At 39.6% G+C, this 20,367-nt stretch overlaps 1 protein-coding gene and 1 long non-coding RNA gene across 5 annotated transcripts in view; one reads left to right on the top strand and one right to left on the bottom strand.

Annotated features, from left to right (window-relative positions):
* Positions 1-1,757: 1,757 nt before the first annotated feature.
* Positions 1,758-20,333, bottom strand: LOC128910452 (uncharacterized). 3 transcript variants are annotated; one of them, XR_008466718.1, is made up of 5 exons: positions 20,095-20,333; positions 9,314-9,392; positions 7,624-7,859; positions 3,509-3,617; positions 1,758-3,402 (listed from the first exon to the last, which is right to left on the bottom strand). It is a non-coding gene; the product is annotated as an uncharacterized LOC128910452 (long non-coding RNA). The 3 variants fall into 3 exon arrangements; XR_008466716.1 differs by lacking the exon at positions 20,095-20,333 and adding an exon at positions 16,768-16,899; XR_008466717.1 differs by lacking the exon at positions 20,095-20,333 and adding an exon at positions 16,768-16,899 and having other exon boundaries at positions 7,748-7,859.
* SLC7A2 (solute carrier family 7 member 2) overlaps positions 16,659-20,367 on the top strand; it is a 62,093-nt gene continuing 58,384 nt past the window's right edge. Inside the window, exon 1 of one of the 2 annotated variants that reach the window (XM_054203663.1) lies at positions 16,659-16,801. The gene's annotated coding sequence lies outside the window, so the exon portion shown is untranslated. The remainder of the gene's footprint in view (positions 16,802-20,367) is intronic. The other variant, XM_054203664.1, reaches the window with a different exon arrangement.

Genomic DNA, 20,367 nt, shown 5'->3' with positions numbered 1-20,367 from the left:
TTCTCTAAATCTTCAAGTGTACAAGCATAGCTTCCGTATTGCGATCTCTATGGCCTTAGAAAATATTTATATTTAATTGAATTATTTGAAGCCTTAATCTTATTGTGTATTTTGCAAGAGGGAATGTTCAGCAAGTGTTTGCAGAATCATGCAAGAAAATACTGGAATTCGAGATAACTTTGTCTCTCTTAGATATTTTGGCTTTTGGTGTTCTCTTTTCCTGGCAAAGTATCTACTTTTTCTTGGACAAGCCCTGGTATATTTCCCAAAGCAAAGGAGTTAATTAATTTCTTTCATATTCTGATGACTTTCTAAATTTTCATCCTTAATTCCGTATTTGTGGAAAAGTATATAGTTATTTTGTTTATTTGGTTTTTGTTTCTCTTCTCAGTGTAATGCAGAAATGGACAAAAGAAAGGTGAACTAGATGAGAGAAACACAGAGACAATAAGAAATATTCCTGCTACATGTAATTTATAAGAGCCACACACCTCAGAAAATATACTTTTATAAAAAAGCTCCAGATATCCTATGGTTAAACATTTATTTGAAGTGAAACTTAAAAGATCCCAGAAGTCTCTCTTCAGAAATGAACTTTTTTAGCATGACAGTAAAAAATTTGTTAAATTTAGAAAGATAAGGGGGCCTTACATTGATTTGCCTGAGACTTAATTGAGTTGATTAAACTCAATTTAGTGCAGAAATGCACTTTTTGGGAAGACATCATGTTTTTGCTAGGTTGTCAATATTAACAACCAAGTACATTTTTACTGTGAAGGATAATATGTCATTGTGACTTTTTTGTGACCATTTTAATGGGACCATCAAAACATAAGTTTTGGTAACTGATAGGAAAAAGTAAGTGGAAGATATGATCAGCAGATGCCTAAAGGAAACTACATAGAGTTTTCATTTCTATTGTCTGAGTCTCTTTCCATATTCGATATTGGCAAATATATTACAACAGTATGTTTCCCAGTTAAAAAAACAATGCCGAAAAAAGCCCTTGAAGTCTTATTTAAATAAAAATATGCGATGTGGATTTAGCAGAGTAGAAATCCAAGGTCTGTGTAATTTAGAACCTTGTGTAATTTTCCAGTTGTTAAATCACTTGTAGTTCTCCCTTGCAACAGTGACCTTGGTTAGATGTTGATATGGAAATGACTGTAGGTATAAAACATAATAAACTCTATGCCCCATCATTTCTATAAAATCGAATATTCTCTATCTACACTGACTTCTATCACAAACACATTTTTCCAGCATTCATTACATTAATAATTCATCAACCAATTATATTTGCCATATGATCCAATACATCACTATTAACATGAGAAAGTAAATTACAAAGTAAATTACTGAGTAGAAGGTTGGATTTTTTTCAGACCTTTGAGAAGTCCACTTGCGGGTGCCAAATTCTTCTCTGTTTTATGCTCTTTGTTGATATATATTGAAGGGATTAGGAATCCTGTCTGTCATCTGGATAGTGTAACAGGTACTCAGAAGTTGTGCAGTCAGATTCTTCTTTTCCTGAATGGCTTTTGTATTATTAACTAGAAACAAATTACAGGATTAACTGATTTCCGAGCCAGTAACCCTCTGCACTTGGAAAGTGTGATAGCTCCCTCTTCACCTAATGAATAGAGGAGTCAAGTTGCAAAAACTAATAAGACGCACTGCCATCGTGGCAGCAAAGGTGCAAGCACTAGAAGTCTTCAGAAAAATGCATGCTGAAGTAGCACTATCCAGCAATAAAATGTCCACAGAGATATTTTATTAAACCATACTGCCCAAGACCAAGTCCTGCTCCAAAAATTACTGTGGAAAATCAACCTACCAAACCTTGTTGTTCAACAGGTTTGAGCAAAAGCGAGCAAGGACACATACAGCTTTTCTGCTCCAGGGTGTAACAAGGTTATAGCAGAGAGTGTTTCTCATAATTTCATCCATAGTTCTCTTCTCACAAGCGTACTAAGGCTTTATACATCACCTTGGTAACTGTACATCTTGGCGCAGGTATTTTAAAAACTATAAAGACAATGGAAGTATGTCCTGCCCCTACAAAACTCCTGCTGAGTTGAACAGGTCCAGGATTCCACCCAGGGAGCTGATTTTCCAACATTGAATTAAATCCAGATTTCCACTTACAGTTCTTTTTACAGATTTCAATGCTAGATTGTTGGAGCCTGGTATACATTACGATTTTTTTCCCTGAGAATTTACAGCTGCCATATCACTCCAAGGATGGAGAATGCAGTAGTCAGAAATAATCAGTTAGTATATCAAAAGAATAACAAAACTATATTTTGTTTTCCCATTCTGTAAAGTGCATTAGTTAGTAGTCTGAATGCTATGAGGGTGGTGGGGTTTTTTTTGTTGTTGGTTTTTTTGTTGTTGTTGTTTTTAAATTTGCATGTAACTGGGCAGTTTAAGCACAGGGGTTTTCACATACTTGTTCTTACTGGCAATGGTGTGTGAAGTAGCTGCTTTTTCTCTGCGTGACTTTTCTGATCTGTACAACTTGAGACATTCCTAGTTTTTAAAAAGATAAAGCTGGAAAAAAATAGCTATTTTTCAGATGTTTTCTGCCAGCGTTCCCTCTCTTGAATAAAACCTCTGGCATAGAACTAAATAGTGGCAAGTCTCAGTCCTCTTTTAAAAAACTTCTTGCTAAAATTAGCCTTATTTCGAGGGTGCGAATGAGAACAGGATGAAGGCTCCTATTCAGCAGAAGAAGTCATAAAAAATGCATCAGAGTATTGTTGGAAGGGAGTACACCAAAATCTCTTCCAAGCTGTATTTTTTTTATATATAAATACATATGTTAAGTAGCACTAAGAGTAGAAAATACGTTTCTGTAATCGTTGCTGGATGATACATTGTATAAGGCAGCTGCAAGTCTTTGCTTCTCTGAACAATCCCACACTTTCATTCACCCTAAGCTACTCTTTCCCTGTTAACGGAAGATACTGTTTCTTGATTAAGACTCTAATTCTGCAACACTCACTCAAACTCAAGGGGCTTTAAATGAGAGGTTTAAAGTATGTTAGCATTTTCCAGGGGGTGTGCAGCACTTTACAAGATTGAATACTGAATAAGAGGCACTTTTTCTTCTCTTGAATAAGTTTGTGATTCATATGTCTACTCCATGAATGAACATTTCTGAGTTGGTAGCTTCAGTATTATGACATGTACAATATTTGACAACTGTACCTTTTTACTAGGTTTTACCTAATACCTCTTACAGCGAATGTTTACATCACACAACCTCATTCTTCAGTCTGCAGAACAACAATGAACTTCTCTTTGTATCCTTATAACATGGGAGATGGCGGGGGTGGGGGGGGAGTGCGGGCAGCAGTCATAACTCTTTTGCTTCTGTTGTCACTCCAACACTCTTTCCTTTCCAAAAAAAAAGAAAGAAGAGAACAAAGGAGAAATGGAATTTATTTTCATTAATTTTTAACTTGCAGCAAATCATTTCATACCACACTTCACACCAGCTCACTTTAGGCTGAGGACTCAAGGGGGCGAGTTGGAAAGCTCCACAAGTAGTCAACGCAGGCTGGAGGATCCATTCAGTGCATCTAAATTACCCCGCTGCTCTGACCGATGCGCTGGAGGAGCCAAGAGAGGAAGACTAGCTAAGTTAGAAACCTGTAGTTCTACAGTGTGAATGTCCCATGTACTGTCCCCTGTAGCTTAAAAGAGGAATAACATCCATCCACCTCTCATGACATTGCTAAATCACACTCCCATGAAAGTATTCTGATAACAAGCTAGGCAAGACTCGGCATCAAATTCAGTGGGAAGCTACTCTTGCAAACTGGAGTGACAGTGACAGTCTGAGCCACTTTTGGATGACCTTCACCACTTTCAGATTTCTCCGAGAGGAGCTGGCTCCCACATTGCGCTGCCAGATCCACCCCCACCCCCATATGTGAGCACCAGTCCCTGCGGACAAGAAGACTGACACAGCTTGTAGAGGCTAACTATTAAAGTGCAGTAACACTTCTGGCTTCTATAATGGGCATGGGAAAGTCCACACTGAATAGGCTGATGTGTTGGAAGTGTGCCTAGCAATACAGAAAGTCCTAAATTTTTGTTAGCTTTTTTATTCTATTCTATTTTTTAGCATTCTTGGTTTTTTGGCAAATTTCTATGTACTCTGCTGGTAGATTTTTCCCACAAAACTGGACAGTTATAAAAAGTGTAATGGGCAGGAACTTTACCTGGTCTGATTTTCAAAGGCAGTCGGTCTTCCTCACTAACATCTCAACGCACTGAATGTGGTAACGGGGTTTATGGAGGGAGGGAAGGTGTAAGAGAGAGAGAAGAAAGGGTAGAGCTCTGAAAGATAATTTGGTTCCCAGAAGTTTTGGCCACTGGGTAGAGGATGCAAGAGCCTCACCTGAAAAACAAGCTGCAATGCAAGCACAACTTCTGCTAGAGACCAGAGAATCTGCACACAAGAGATGATACCACTGTTTTTGAAGCAGGAAAAGCCACACTCCGTACTCACTTCTTACAGAAATACAAGTATAATTAATCATCTACTGTGAACTTAAAGGCTTACTGCAAATTTACACACAGAGAGTTGGCTCCTGTCCAGGTATCATAAGACAAGAAAGCGCTGATCTAGTGGGGTGGGTAAACAGCTGGCACTTGGCAAGGAAACTTTGCCAAATTCTTCGATGCAAATCTTCTTGGTGCTGACATAATGCCTCCTTTCCACTGACAGTGAATGGTCAAATTCAAATTTATGCTTTTCAGTGTTTGAAGTTATAGACAGTTTTGTATGCGACAGATTGTTAAGAATCACTTAGAGTAAGTGTTTGGAATTTACCTGTTCAGTGCACTACTGAACCTGAGAGAGTTAAAAATATAGCTTGATGCTATTTGGCAAGAAGTTACTAGAAGAAATATAGCTACAAAAACTTCTTCTCTACCACCGAACCTCCTGAACATGGAGGAGGTGGAACGACAGCGGCATTCCCAGCGGATTTCCCAGTTTATGGCATTTTAATACATGGCTATCAATGTTACTCTCCTGCAAAATGGCACATTTGTGTCAATTTCTATAAATGTTAACAAACTTTTATAGCATCTGACACACTACTGAGTGTCATAGAATCCTGAGGGCATTTGTCTGGGTACTCACCGTATTTCTGCATCTGAGTCCCATTGACATTCACATCTGTCCCATTGATATTCCCTCTGTCCCCTGGCACAGTCAGATGCCATCTTTTCATTTTTTCCATTTGCTTCCGCTTCTCACCACCGTCTCACATATTGTGGGTGTGGGCTCTTTTTCTTATTATCCATTTATGAGAGCAGTAGTCCCCGTGGGACCAGTGACTTTTCAGATTCTCCAGTACCTGAGGTTCACCTTTTCCTAGAGCTAAAATCCTGGAGGATTCAGGATTTACAGTACAATGATTTAGTGGTACTTAACAGTTAAAGTAGATAAATACAACCTTAAGGATTCCAAAGCTAACCAGTCCTCACTTCAGGTAGCATCAGGGATCTGTAGATAAAGATCACATCACTGTCTGTATTTCCTACTTTTCCTTCCTCACCACAGCTGAGCACTCTTTCACCTCCAATAATAACATTCCTCGGAGCAATCCACAGTTTCTCTTCCTGAATGCAGTTACTTTTTAAAACCCAACAATATACTTTCTTTCTCTCTCTGCTGCAGATACTTCCCCTTCCACTTGGGTGGTGCCAGAGTTAAAACTTAATGGCTCCACTATGAAATCCTGCTTCTTTTTCACTTGCCACTTGTAAAGTTTTCCTACCAAATTTCTGAAGTTCTGTCATATCGAAGGTTCAGTATTAACAGTCTGAACTCTTCTTCCGTAATTTTAGCACAGACTCACAATTTCTCCCTCTAAGCAATCTTGTCTGAATCTTAATTCTTGTCTGAATCTAGGCTTCAATTATCCCCTTGTCTTAAGGTCTTCCTGCTTGAATAAAAGACATAAAGATTCAACTGCCCTCCATTTTTCATACTTTCATGAACTATGGAAGTTTATAATATATGAAAAATTTTCTGCAAATCTGAAATTGCATGTAAAATTCTTAAATCAACTTCCTGAAACTGTCATTCAGACACACAAAAAAAAAGTCAATGCAATCCTGGTTTGAATTCCATGTAAAAATACATGAAAGATTAGTGTCCTGTACAAGGCCCTGGTGACCTCCTATATGAAATGGTCTACAATTTTGTTCATCCTTATTCAAGAAATAGGAAGTAACCTTGAATGAATGTAAGAAAAGGCTACCAGCTTGATCAGGGCTATAAAGAACTTAGCACTCAAGAGAAGACAGAAAACTCTGCTTATTGAGCCAGGCAAAATGGATGTGCAGACAAGATATGACTATTTCCTGCAAACATATTTGAGGAGGAAAGTGAGAGAGAAAGTTATTCAAACTAGAGGATAGCATTGGTAGTTAAAAAAAAAAAAAAAAAGGCATAAGTTGTCTGTGGATTCATCCAAGGTTGAAACAGGAATATCTCCAAACATCAGAGCAGTGAGGTTCTGAAATACTCTTCCAGAGGGATAACTCAAAGCTTTTGTGCTCCGGTGACCAAAAAAGCTGCTTATATGACTCTGGTTGCGGGCAGTTGTTTGTCACATCCTGTAGCCTGAAGTATCTATATTGAATGCAGTTTCTCAGTTTTATGAAAATTGCATAAATTCGTAATTTCTTAGGAAAAGAAAAAGTCAGAAGTTACAGGGAGAGGGTTGTACCTTTTCTGACCTGTACATCTGCAGACATTTACTAGTGGTATCGCAATAGTTGTCTGACTACAAACTACACTTTAGCTGCTGCCATTAGCTTTTACTCCAGAAATCTGTTTTTTTTAAGTGAACTGGATACCACAAAGCTTGGGACTGGAAGGCCTTCAACACTGGGATTAACAGGTCATGCTCTATATTAGTTCTGACAGTAAGCGGTGATGAATCCAATTACACTGCAAAGAATTGCTCTTAGACCAGTACAGCCAGTGTCCAACAGTCACTTGCAAGGGTGATAAGTTCTATGTCTTAAATAGCATTTAGAGCTGAGCTGCTAATCCAAATAGTGTTATTATAACTAGTTTAGTTCTCTTTTGTGTTGGATGTCTTGCTTCTTTGGGTAGCACTGACACAATCCCTTTTTCTTGCACTATTTCTATTGGGAAATAAATCCAATCCATGTGTGCTCATTCTTATAAAAAGCATACATAAAAAATAAAAATACGAATTGTCTCTAAATCCTTGTGCTCAGGCCTAATGTTTCCCAGGCAATGTTACAAACATAGACAGTGCTCTCCAAAATTACTTTAGTAATTAAAAATATATCCACCCTTTCAGAAAGACAAAGGACTGAAGAGGACCTTCTGGATCATCATGTTTAGTCCCCAGCTATTGTGAACTACTCCATTATACAATTTTCTTCATAAATTCAGCTAGCTCCATTTTAGGACCAGTTACTTATTTCCCCCCTCCACCCCACTCCTACAAAGAATTAGATACTGACTCATATGTCCCAGCCAAAATGTATTCATGGCCTTCTTGTGCCAACATGTTCTTCTGCCAATCTAAACAGTTCCTCTCTCTCCCCGAAACTTACTCTTTGAAATATATGCTGCAATCATATCTCCCATCAGCCTTCCATTTGCCAGGATAAAAACTCTCTTTTGGGAGTATTTACGCTGCAGATTGCAGTACAGTATATATACATCACAAGGCAGCACCTGATGAGGGCAATCTTCCTGTGGCAGCTGGCAGCTCTCAGCGGTTTCTGAGCAGATTTCTCTTTGCAGTTTACATATATTTACTATGCTTGCTATATTGTGTCTTGTCCATCTGCATTTCAACAAATGTAAAGATCAGACACAGAATAAGAAATTATAATGCAAACTTAGATATACACAAATATATAATGCAAATATAGATATATATTTGTGTTTCTGTGCAAGTATAGTCCACTAATCAATTAAGGGGGCTAAAACAGTGATTTGATTACCATGTGCAAGAAGATTCATATAACATATTGCAACTAATTTAGGTACTAAACCAAGCAAACTTAATTTGTAAGATTAGAAAGTCAGTGTTGAGAAAGTTAACAATCTCAGCTTTTGTGACTGCAATGCTGAGGAGGCTTTTCCATATTTGCATTTAAAGCCAAGATTCAGTGCTTTCTCCCCTGCGTAAGTGGCTACAGTCATGAAGCAGCTCTGAGGGACACATTCTTCCCCTGAGTTCTACAGAGGTCCTTACAAACGTGAAAACGCATCAGTAAAGAATGTGCATCTGTTCGTACTGCTGTAGATAGGAAATGTTCCAAATTAAGCCTTTCCCTCTGTTATTCGAATCACTGGACACATTACCTTTAACATTAGTAAAACATAAGTGGCAGAACAAATCTTGTAACACTACCAGAATCACGTCCTCTACCTTTTTCAGTGCTTGCAACTCTGAACTCAAATGAGCTTCTTCCACCCCCAATCACCGTTTGCATCCAACAAAACATTTTACTCGAGTAAGCTTATTTGGTTAAAACAAGCACTCCAACTTCTCCCTAGAGTCTCAGGTCTTGTATTTGTTTCAGAGGCCAGTAGAAACTTAGGCTTTCATGGGAGTTACCAGATTTAAGCCTCAGAGAAGATGCAGCTCCTCCAGTTTCCCAGTGTTCTCTCATATTGATTAATGAATTTAATAAGTATTGATTAAAGACAGATTTCCCTCAGCATAAAAAATGGCATTAGCTCCCCTCATCCTGAAGGATAATAGTTATACATGTGGGTGGTTAAAGGGGATAAAGTGCAAGTATTGATGCCATGAGAAAAATTAATTCTTCCATTGCTTGTTGCTCAGTTAAGCTCACCACATTTTAGTTATCAAAAGAAGAAAAGAATAATAGTGCATGAATCATACTTGTTATTCAAGATAATGAATAGCAGCATGAAGAAAGGTGGTGCATACAAATCCATCATATGAATAATACCCTAGATTTACTACCAGCCTTCCTCTGATGGGTTCAAAGAATTTTGCAGGATACATTTTCAATGATCATGTCATCTCTTACTGACGAATAGTAACCACAGGAGTGGAACAATTCGACCATTTTGTTGGTGCCTGCTAATACATTGTTCAGAAGAGGAAGTGAACAAAAAAGGCAAAAGCAAAACCCAGTGGTAGTTGTAGGAAGTTATCTAGGTGACATTTTTCTTTGAAGAAACAACATCAAAAGAGCAACTGTTTCAAAATATGAAGAGAAATTATGTGCAATATCAAAAACATGTTGCATTCTTCCTTACCTCTTAAAAATTTAGCCTTGTCTCATTAAAAAGTAGCTGCAAACATGTTCTTTTCAGCAGCTTCAGAGTACACGTATACCTATATATAAAGCATACACATGCAAACACAGATGAGTAAAGACATACACAATGTACCTAGTCATAGAATCTGTGGCATCTCTGTAGTCAATTACAAGCCCCAGTTGTAAACATTATTTTCCTCGGGGAATATTTCAGTAATTAATGAATGCTGTTGTTGTGCGGAGATGGAGCAGAGTGTGCTGACATTATGGTTTCCCCAGTGGTATAACCGGGACTAAATGATTCAACTTCCTTCCCACCACGCTAGGCAGAGCTGAACTTAAAAATGTGTCAGTATATATTTATACTCCCTCTTTTCCAAGGGCAGAAGGGCTGTTTAAGTCTTCCACATCTGGCTGCTCTCTCCCACCCTTTTCCTGTGGGAAGTTCTTCTCTCACATCTTCGGCCACAGAGAAGGGGAAGAATAGCTGTGTGGGGGACTACACAGCAACCCAAAGGTCAGTGGAATCTTCCTGGGAAAGCTGATTAAAAGTATCGCTTTACTCTGAAAAGTGATTTTGTAAAAATTTTGGTCGGTTCTCTGAGCGACAGAGACATGCTGAAACACAGGAGCTGATTTAGGAAAGCTGGAAGTTCTGGTAGGTAGGAGCTCTAGGATACAGTGTAAAACCGCAGAACTAAGACTAGTATGTCTGGTGGAAGTCAAAGCAATAGATTATTAATTAGTTAAGACCAATGCCATTGATGTAGAATTGCCTTTGGCATTAAAATTAACTATCTGGCTGAAACACGCGGGATAGCTCATGTTTCTCACAATGTGTCTACACTGCACAACTGGCATATAGCGAAGAAGAGCCTGACCAAACTCTAAGAGATCCAAGTTTGCACGTCAGGAAAAATCTAACAGCAGTGACACAAAGCTCTCCATGAACTGTTATCAGAACCCAGAATCAAAGACTTGCTTGTTAAAAGAAAACCTGAGTATCTTTACATAGAGGTCCATTCTCAACTGTGAACTCTTTTTCCGGAATCCCAGAAGCTCAGTGAGATAGCATCTGTATCTGGTTATCTGAGCTTCATAAATCACAGGCAAGATACTTTCTCCCCCTCTAAACTGAAAGTTTGGACTCTTCAAGACAGCTAGGTGTCTGAGGACATTAGGTCAAACAGTCCATGGGCTCCGCTGATGCTGGGAAAGAGGAAAAGTTTATGGTTCAGAAGCTATTCTGAGTTTGCAGAACTGCTAACGATAACGGTACCCCACAGCATTACTTTTGCAGTACTGTATTTAGAAAGAAGTTCCAGTTTAAGCCTTAGCAGTTCACCTCTGCTGGAACACATTGTTGTTCTTTTTGCTGTCCCCCGTACCAGCTGAACCTCCACTGGCAGATGCTGGTTTTGTGCAGAACTCCATCGAGTAGTGCATATAATGCATATATGTATAAATAATACCTACAATTTCTGAACTCAACAAGCCCCTCTACACAGATCAGACTGCAAAACCTGAACCTATTTCATGTTTTAGGAAGACTCAAAAAACAAAATCACAACCCCATCCTAATCAAAGAAATTACCTCCTCCACCTCTTTCAGACAAATTAAGGTGTCAGTTTGACATACTGCTCATGTGGAAAAGTAGAAGAGATGAAAAGAAGCCAACCCTCACAATCCCATAAGGCACATTTCATTCTTTAAATGTGCCAAAACTCATGTTGTCTGGTTCAGCTTCAGCAAGTCACCTAATATATCTTACTGAGGCAGCTCATGTGATTCATTATGGCTAATCAAACCTTAAGTACTTAGGCAAATTCTGACTGCAGAAGAGAATATGTTGAGGCTGTGAACAGCGCCTGCGCACAGGAGACTGAAAAGCGGTGGTTAATATGTAAGCAACCTGCCGATAACTGTAACAAAAAGCATGTTTTCTTTGCTGGTGGGGCTGGGCACGTTTCTTGGCATGTGCGCCTTCCACTTTTAGAAGTCTCATTGACACGGCCTCGGTTGCTCAACAGCTGAGACTTGCCATAGGTTGCTAGAGGTACTTGTTGGTTACCTCAGCGTTGCTCCCTGGAAAACAGAAGGTGATTGCAGCTCTCCTGCCACTCCCCCTCACACTCCCCTCGGTACACCCCCTTCGGGTCTCGAATGGCAGCCCTGCTTTACGTAGCTGAGATCAAGGCCTGCCAAAACTTTTTTCCTACTGTTATGGAAAAGCAATAATTCATTTCTGACTCTACATAGCAAAGATCTCTAAAGAAAATAAACCTCCAAACTGTTGCAAAGACTTAAAATTGTCATCCAGTCTTCATGTAAATATACTTTTAAAACTTCATACCTTTTTTTTCTGCAACTGTGTAATGAATTATTTACAGAGATACACTACTTTTCTGTGATTTATTTAGATGTTCTTTTGTTGTTGTTCAATCTAATAAAACACAGTGCTTTTTATTTATTAACACAGATTAAAAATACTTCTTGGCTTTTTATTTTTTTTTTCCTTTGCAAACTTTTTTCATTCTGTGTTTGTATTTGAAGAGTTTAAAGGACAATCTGTCCTGCATAATAAAAGCTCTTATTTATCTAGTGGCTGGCTAAATGTATTCCAGGCAGGCAAAACGTGAAGCTTCTGTTCTGCCAAGTAATTCTGTCATGACCTGCTGGGTATTAACCTGTTTGCAAGGAAGAGTGCCCTCATTTTTATGGCATTTGTATTCCTCACAGAATCACTCACTATGAATAACATTGCTAGGGATTAGGTGAAGAAGGGGGAGGAGGCTACAGACCAGCCTCTTCACCCCAAATCACCAGCCAGCACAGCTCACAAGGACATTAAAAGCTCTATCAAGTACCTTCCCTCAGAAAAAAATTCCCTGAAAACATTATTAATAGAATTAGTGTACCTATCCCCATAGCTAAGTACTCATAAACGAACTTTATTTTATAAGGTGTGATACCTTTGGTGGGAATATTGGGTTGCTTAGAGAAATGTATTCTTTTCCTGTCTCTTCCCTCTTTGCCAACCTGCCTCTCTGCCTTTTTGAGCCTTTTTGCATAATGCATCAATGACCTATGAGGCGGGGATGGCATCCTATATTCTGTTATACACATTAGTTACAATCAGTATCACGAACCGTATCTAAAAGCATGTCAGACTCCAAAATCAAGAGAGTTGTTTAAAAGTCATCAGGTTTTTATGTTGTTTATCTTCAGAGCCTTCTTTTCTGAGCCTCACTTGGATCAAGATGTGTGTTTTCCAGGTTTTTCTTTACAAAGACATTTTCTCCCACACACTCAAGATGTGGAAGAAAGCATTTTAAGACTCATAATGAGATTGTAGCGGTTAGCAGTACTGGTGCCTGTTCGGATGGCACAGCTCTCAAAATCTCACATATACAGAGCAATCTGAAATTCAGAGCAAAAGAGGGGGATATCTTTATATGCATCACCTCCACTATATGATGAATTTCTTCTCCAGGTATATGTACCATCACACACACACACAGATAACCACCCTATTCATTCTCACTGACTGGCCATTATTTTTTCGTACTTTTATCTAGTTATTTGATTTCATGAAAACCATTTAATAGCAGCAGACTGGCCCACAGAGACTGAAAACTGTGAAAATAAGGCTACTTTAATTAAATATTTAAATGGAAAATTGTGTGTTTAGACTTCAAGAATATAAGTTTACATGTGTTCATTAAGTATATTAACACTTATCTCTTCAACATTTCCTTCTGTCAATGCATCCCACAAGACAATCAATACTCGGAACAGAGACAAAAAAACCATCCTAGTGAAAAACAGAATGGTGAAAGGAATACATTAATGGGGAAAAGACTATAATTTACAGAATGAGAACCCAGTCCTACATTTCTACTGCATCACTCAAGTAGAAGATTGAAGAGTGGGGGTTTTCCCCGCTTTTTTTAGAGGATGAGCCATTATATTTTTACCTTTGTTTTGTACACATGATAAAAATCTCATTGCTTTTATCAGCTAAAGACGGAATGGAGAATGGTCATTTTGTATTTGTGCAGTAATAGCACACACAGTACAGCAATAATAAGATGGGTAACTGCTAATTTCACAAAAGCAATTTTGTATCACAAATTTGGTGAGACTAATTTATTCTGTTGGGCTTTAGCATCTAACTTCTGACATGTAATGCAGTATAATCACACAGTGATTAATCACACTTAGTACAACTTCCATATTTAGAAATCCAGTTAATCTGAAAGTACCCTTCAATGGTATTCAGAAGATTTTATGCATCACACACATCATTTATTGATATGGATTAGAATATTTAGTCAAAACTGTTGTCCTGCACACATGGCAAGGGCAACAGCAAATAATTTTCTGATTGCCAATGTTTTGGTTGGATAGGTTTCCCATTAGTAACATAATTTCTCTGATTAATCTTCGCTGTACTGCTTAAGTTAATGATGTATCTATTTTTTAGTAGGCTGATGACACTCCCTACTATACCTGAAATGTCCAGAAAAGGGAAGATGAGAAATTCTACTGCGAATGTAGAAGTAAAAGTAGTCCAACCACATGGGAATAAAACACGAGTGTTTAAGAGGATGGTCCATGATTTATTCTTCTGCAGATAAACAGAAAATTGTTCATTCCTCTGAGCTACTTCCATAGTGCTAAGTCACTAAACAGTCACTCCACAAATAACGTTTCTGCTCTTTTTATTTTGTCAGGTTGACCCCCTGCACGGTCATGTGAAGTAAGAGACTCCCAGTGTAAGTGCTGAATCAGAAATACAGATTCTTGTCTTCTTTCAGATTTGCAGTTCTGAAAGAGTTTCTCTGTGGAAGGAGAAAGACAAAACCTAGACAGGTTAAAGATGGAATTTGATCTACTTGTGAAAGGAGCTTTACAATGTCCTAGTCTCAACAAGGACAATAAATGTACTTTTGGGTATTTCCATACAGCAGTCCAGGCAGTATCTAATAGCATAGTGATGGCAACAGGGATCTCATTCACCTGGACTCATTCTTGTCTGTTTACCTGTAGTCATGGACTGAGCATGAAGCTTCTTGCTGACTCTAAACACGCCCAGGAAGCTTTGGTAAATAAACAAAAAATTCTTGGGCATGTTTGTAGTCATCACTGAGCTCCATGACTCTACTAGTTTCTGATCTAGCTGGTTTAGAGTTGGATTGTGAGTGTGTTTGTGAGGCTGGAATAACTGCCATTTGCTTTTGAATCAGCAATAAATTGAAGGCTGACAATCTGAGTTTGAGCCCCTCAAAGTGGGAACCATTCCAAAAACAGGCACTTCACCTTGGCTGCACAGTTAAAGGACTTTCCACTGAAGCAAAGGAAAGCCGCGGCTGCGCAGGACTACCAGACCTCCCAGAAACACGCCTGCTGAGCTCTGTGACACTGCTGCTTTTTAAAAAAGGCGTTACGGATCTGTCAACATTTCAAAGCCAGTGACTGAGAAAGCAGGGTGAAGCCATTCAGTTGTTAACAGAGCAACAGAGTGTAATTAGGGCTGAGATAATATCTGCCCATTTCTCCTGTTCTAGGTGGCGGCATTTCAAAACCTCATTTATACTGGATGTAAATATCTACATTCAAACTTTACAGGCAGTATTGATGGAGGAAGACACACACATACACATGACCACTTCAGGTGGCATTTCACAGACGAAAAAAAAGTCCTTTGGTCTAATAGCTGAAATGTACACTATTAAATATTAATTACTTAACTGTAAGGAATATTGGTCTTCATCATGGAAAGAACAATATTTAAGACAGACAACTCCTTGCCTGAAGAGCAAATGGTATTCAGACCCAAAAAATGAAACAGAAAGGAATATATTCAATCCGCAAGTATTCTACAAAAAAAAAAAAAGAGATCTAGGGGTGTTGAGGGTGAACCAAGTCTTCACGGGCTTTGCCTGGATCTTGCACAGAACATGGCATTAGCCTCTTCAGGAAAGCCTATGGATATGGAGCAGGTAGAAGCAGTGTAGGGCTGGTATAAAATCCTTATGGAAATACGTTAGCTTTATTTTTGGTGAAATGCAAGCTAAGTAACTAGCTTGAACTGAGGACAGTTGGAGCTGATGTGTGAACGCTAATCTTTTTCAAAATTACCTTAAGCAAATTTGAAGGCCAGTTGACAGCAATTTATCTAACAGTTTACCCCAGCAGTGAAATGTTGGTTACACTTCATCTACTGATAGCACAAGGTTTGGGTACTATAATACAAAATTTGTTGGAAAGTTGTGATCTAAGCAAAAAAGTTCACAGAATCACAGAATGGTTCGGGTTGGAAGGGACCTTAAACATCATCTAGTTCCACCCCCCTGCCATGGGCAGGGACACCTCCCACCAGACCAGGCTGCTCCAAGCCCCGTCCAGCCTGGCCTTGAACCCCTCCAGGGATGGGGCAGCCACAGCTTCTCTGGGCAACCTGGGCCAGGGGCGCACCACCCTCACAGTAAAGAATTTTTTCATGCTATCCAATCTAAATCTCCCCTCTTTCAGTTTGAGGCCATTACCCTGTGTCCTATCACTACACTCCCTGATCAGGAGTCCCTCCCTGTGGGCTCCCTTCAGGTACTGGAAGGCCGCCATAAGGTCTCCCTGGAGCCTTCTCTTCTCCAGGCTGATTAAAGTTAGATTTAAAGATTTCACATAAAAATCCAAAGACTTATTTTTGCAAGTCAGATGTGTTGTTAGTTCTGGTGTCCACAGCACAACTTCTGTTTTCTTAAAAACCACAATAAGGATACGTGTTTGTGTTTATATGTATATATAATGCATGTATGCACGTATATGTGCACACATATGCTGTATACATGTATATGTATATATAAAGTATGTCCACACGTATATATGTGCACACACACCATATTCAGTGACAGAATGTCACAGAAAAGAGATAAGCAGATCCACAGCCAAAATTTTTAAGGGTATTCCCCATGATCTGACGTCTTCAAATTATAGTGTTGAAAGGATGCAAGTAGAATATATGCAGGGGAAAAGAGATTATGATTGTAAGATTTATTCTGGCTATTCTTAATGTCAGTTATTCTTAGCATTAGTTATTCTTAGCCTAAGACTATTCTTAGCCCTAAAATGAGGGGGTTTTTTTAAGATATCTGCCCCAGGGGAACGATTTGAATTAATTTAGGCTGCAGGAGAGGGAGGCACAAAACCTCTCCAACCTGTGGGCAAGGCAGAACTGCCAAGTCCCAGCCACCTCGAACTATGACAAGGCTGGCAGGGAGAGGCAATTTATGGAGCTGGGTGCCTGAGGCTGAGGGGAGGAGAGGAGGGGAGGGCGGGAAGGGGGTTAGCCGGCCCCTCTCTCCTCTGGGGGTAAGGCCGGCCATGGGGGCTTCCTGAGAGGAGGAGCGCCTCGCCTGAGAGAAACCCGCCGCCGCCACCGCACCTACCCGCCGCCACCTCAGCGAGCCGTGTCCGGGATCCGTAAGTCTGTGAGGCGGGGTGGGGGGTGGTCCTTCTACCGTCTTTCGGGACCGGGTGGGCGAGGGGTTGTGGGGAAGCGGCTCTACTGGGGCTTCCCGCCTGGCTGGGACGCGGGGGCGAGGGGTTCCCCCTCGCCCCCGCGTCCCAGCCAGGCGGGAGGCCCCGGTGCGCTGTTGGAGGGGCTGGGACCCCCCGTGAGGGAAATGGCGGCTGCTGCCCCCGTCGCCGTCCCCGCCGGCTGCCTTGAGGGTTTTGAAGTGAAGCTGCTCTCCCTGGGTTCCCGCCAAGCTCCCTCAAGCACCGACTTTCCCCGAAGGTGCCACCCGTGAGGGGTTTTGACTGGATTTTAGAGCGTGCAGTGGCCTTTTGAGAAGCTGAGGGGATCGCCTTTCAGCGGTCCTTAGCTGTGGTAAAGCAAGTTTAGGAAGCATAAGGTTCTCCTTCCCTTCTGCCGACTTTGCATGTTTAAATATAGAAATGTGTTGGATGTATATGTCATCCAGCGTGTAACGCTACCGGCAGCTGGGGAAAGCTAGCCCAATAAAATAATACTTAAAATGTATATGTATCTGAAGCGGGAGAACAACATCCTTCATTTTAAAATATTGTTTATCACCATGATACCGTTGGGATGACAGAGTGCTGTGGGTTCTGCTGCAAGTCTGGGTGAACTCCACTAAAACAGCTGAAATAAACTAGTGGGTTTTTTTGGGGGGTGTGTGTAATATCACACCCCTTGGTTCTGACAGTGAGTGTACTTTCTGCAGATTGTTATGCTGGTGTTTAACACATCATTCTAGCCAAAGGAATTTACCTGTGAAAGGGGTAGAAGTTTCCTCAAGTTTGGCCCCAGTTGTAAAAGGAACTCCTTCAAGCCCGCCCTCTGCTTCAAGCATTTTAATACCTAATGCGTATTTATTTTAAAAGCTTTCAAACACATTTCTCATTGTATTCTTTCTAATTGAAACCAAAACAAACACACTGGGAGGCATTCAGATGTTTCAGAGATGGGGAGCGTAAGGCAAGGGATCATGGCATATGGAACTCATGTATATATTGAAACAAGCCAATGGTGGTTTATGTTAGAAAGACAAAATAAATTCTATTAAAAGTTCACGTAGACACTATGCAGATTCAGTACACAGTGGATCTTGGATTAGAATTTGGATTACACAGTGTAGAAAATGTTTTGAGTTCTGGTCTGTGTTACCTAATGGCATTAAAACATTGACAGTAAAAATAGGCATCAGGTCTATACAAAACCCAAACTTGTTTTCACTGACATCTGTAAAGTGCTATATAGTCGGTCAGAAAAAGACATGGTGCCGGCCCAACTCCTGTAAGCAGATGTCGGTTGCTGCAGTTGGTTACATTTGGCACTACCCCTGTCCATGCAATTCTTCTAAACCCTGATGGGCTCTGATGCAAATTGGGACAGGAATAAAACAACCCCACAGAGACATAAGTAGCCGTAATCATACCTTTTGAAAGGTGCAGTGAATTTTTGCATGAATAATGTACACTTTTAGTCTTTTGCCACATGTTGTGATGAAGATTATCCATGCATGGAGTAATCTTCTGTCTAACTGCTCTTACTAAAATACAACTTTTGATTCTTCAGACTTGGATGAAGGCTGGCATTTCATGAAGTTTTAATGCAACAAAGTTTTGATGCCAACGCTCACCATGTGGGCTAGTGTGTACATGCATAAATGGTCTGACCAATATTCTTGACCTTAGTAAAAATGTACTTGACAATATGAACGAATATGTAGCTACTTCTAGCTTTGTACACACTTATGGATTAAACAAAAATCAGTTGCCATTTTCTTAATAAATTCATGTATTAAGCATATTTTCAACCTGTCTGTATATAATTCTAACTTTTTTTAAGCTTAAGGTTATAGTTAACAAGGTACTTAAAAGATGACAATGAATTTGGAGTCAATGTCATAAGTTATTGATACCATTTATTAGCTGCTTTATGGGGATGTTTGCTATATGAATATATTGGCATAATAAGTGGCAGTGAGTACAAAAAGGCAGGTAAGATAAAAGGAGAATAATAATTTAAACATTTTTAAAACGTACTTTTTCACTTTATAAGTGTTTTGGTAACAATGCATTTTGAAGGAGGAGGCTTCTGTTCGTAAATTAGTGGTTGCAGATGGCTGTTACAATGACTAGAACCAGACAGAACTCCTGGGTAAGTATGTTGAATACAAAGATCCAGCAGCTTAGAATTCCTCTAGGCGGAGATAATTGCAAAAAACCCATGTATCTTAAGTGAAAAGATGAGAAACTTAATTTTACAAGTGTGGGGAAATCAAGCAGAGATTAACTCTGCAACTGTGGGGAATACCCACACATCAGCTTAAGTCAATGTGTTCTTTTGTTTGCTTGAAAATGCACATCACTTCTATCTTTCAGCTTGCATGCACTGCAGAGTAACTGGGAAAAGGTGTGACATGCATTCATTGCAAAATGAAACGTACTGAAAGGTGCTGTGAAGATTTAGTTCCTCCTTTTGTGCCTTGGCAGATTTTTGTTCATTTTGCAGTGGACTTATTTTTAAGACAGAGGTGAACAAAGGGGAAAGACTGCAGATGATCAAAAAGAGCTGAAGCTAAATCTCATTCCCTAAGTTGTCATAGAGGTTGTAAGATGATAACATTTTCTCAGCTTTACTCGTGTAGCTTTTGATCATCTTTGCCCATCTTGGTTCTGTAGATATTTTGACATCTGTCTATGATGATACAGCTATCATATATCAAAAAAAACCCAAAAAAAACCCCGACAAAACATGGCATGTTTTCCTGGTTTGCTTGCTGTCCTGTTTTTAATCAGAATTCTCCCCAGCTCATTGGATGAGATACTTCATGGTAGAACCCTTTAGGGAATCTTTCATTTACATGGGCAATATTAGGTAGGGCATTAGCTTAAAATATAGCATGCATTGTAGGCTACCACTCCTGTCTTTGACTTATTGTTCTTTTTTGATTCTGGAATGAGCAACTTTCTGCCATTTCTTTTCCCTTTTTCCCTCACGTACTTCCCAGGCAGGTAGGGATCTATTAATGCCATGTAGCCAAAAATATAGAAAACAGTTAGCAATGACATTTGTATGCATTTTTGTGACTTTAAAGCAGAACTTCATGTATTCACATTAGCTTTTTACATAGTAAGACACTGAAAATTATTTTATATGCTGCTGAAATTATTAAAAAGTATATAAAATACTTGGAGTCATGTTTCTGTGTCTTAAAAGTTTTCATGTATCTGCAAGTGCTCACCTTTATGACACCTTTGCTGGTTATCACATTGCCTTCGGTCCCTCAGTGTCACAGTACAATTCTGATCCTCAGTCTTGTCGATTCTTCAACCTGTGCATTGTCCAGTTGGGGTAAGAATCATCCTCATTCCACTGGTTTAGCAGCTAAACAGTTTAGTAAGGGTAAGTCAAGTGATGGGGCTGTTGGAAGCAAACGGTTGAGCTTTCAGAAAATGATGAACATGTTCTCCTCTGCTGGGAAAAGCATTCGTGTAAGTGATTTGCCACTACAACT

This window comes from Rissa tridactyla, chromosome 5 (genome assembly GCF_028500815.1).
Source record: "Rissa tridactyla isolate bRisTri1 chromosome 5, bRisTri1.patW.cur.20221130, whole genome shotgun sequence".
Lineage (NCBI taxonomy): Eukaryota > Metazoa > Chordata > Aves > Charadriiformes > Laridae > Rissa > Rissa tridactyla.
The sequence above is the reverse complement of the archived record's forward strand: the minus strand, read 5'-3'. Positions and strand labels throughout refer to the sequence as shown.